The sequence below is a fragment of the Anopheles gambiae genome, assembly GCF_943734735.2.
Source record: "Anopheles gambiae chromosome X unlocalized genomic scaffold, idAnoGambNW_F1_1 X_unloc_37, whole genome shotgun sequence".
Lineage (NCBI taxonomy): Eukaryota > Metazoa > Arthropoda > Insecta > Diptera > Culicidae > Anopheles > Anopheles gambiae.
The window spans coordinates 15,001-15,905 of NW_026902645.1; the positions used below are offsets into that span (position 1 = coordinate 15,001).

The 905-nt window shown below is 50.5% G+C and overlaps 1 pseudogene; it reads left to right on the forward strand.

The window, feature by feature from the left end:
• The window catches only part of LOC133394698 (large subunit ribosomal RNA), a 5,746-nt pseudogene extending 5,095 nt beyond the window's left edge, over positions 1-651 (forward strand).
• The last annotated feature ends 254 nt before the right edge of the window (positions 652-905 follow it).

Sequence of the window (905 nt, forward strand, 5' to 3'; positions counted from 1 at the left end):
ATTCGTGGTGCACTGCTTCTGCGCGGTCGATCGTTTATGATGTCACGTTTGCCCCCGGTTCCGCGCGCCGCCCGGCTCGAAGACTCCTGGACAGGTCCTTTCGGTCCACGTCATGGACAGTGCCAGGTGCGGAGTTTGACTGGGGCGGTACATCTCCAAAACGATAACGGAGGTGTCCAAAGGTCAGCTCAGTTTGGACAGAAACCACACGCTGAGCATAAGGACAAAAGCTGGCTTGATCCCAACGTTCAGTACACTTCGGGACAGCGAAAGCTTGGCCTTACGATCCTTTTGGTTATAACGAGTTTTTAGCAAGAGGTGTCAGAAAAGTTACCACAGGGATAACTGGCTTTTTTTTTTTTTTTATATCGAGTGGATTTTTATTGATCGTATGTTACATCGAAAAGAAAACCCAGCCCTCTCATAATCCGCCCCTTATGCCCTGCGAAGGGATTTAAGGGTGGACGTGATGCTCATAGGGAGCCTAACTTTTTAGCCGTGCGTTCGCACCTTTCCGTTTATTTTAGTTGAAATTCTATTTTCCAAACTGTTCTTCTGAATTCATTCCCTTAAGGGGAGCCCTATATCTGTACCGAAGCACCTTTCTTTTTTTTTTACACTTTCGTTGTTCTTTTTACTAAAGTTAGCTTTAGCGTGCCGCTCTTTCGGCTTCGGCTGCTGCTGCCTGCTGGGCAGCATCAAGTCCGCCTCGCTCGACGTCATCGGGTTCATCGTCACTTTCGCTCGACCAGGCATCATGGCCGAACAGCGCTCGTAGCATTTGGATTCCACCGTTCCGAATCATTCGTTGTCTTTCCCGCCAGCGGGCCACTCTCCGTCGCCCATCTTCGAGGCGAGCGGCCTCCCTGGGTGTTGGTGGTGGAGCTGGTGGAGTAGGTTGACTT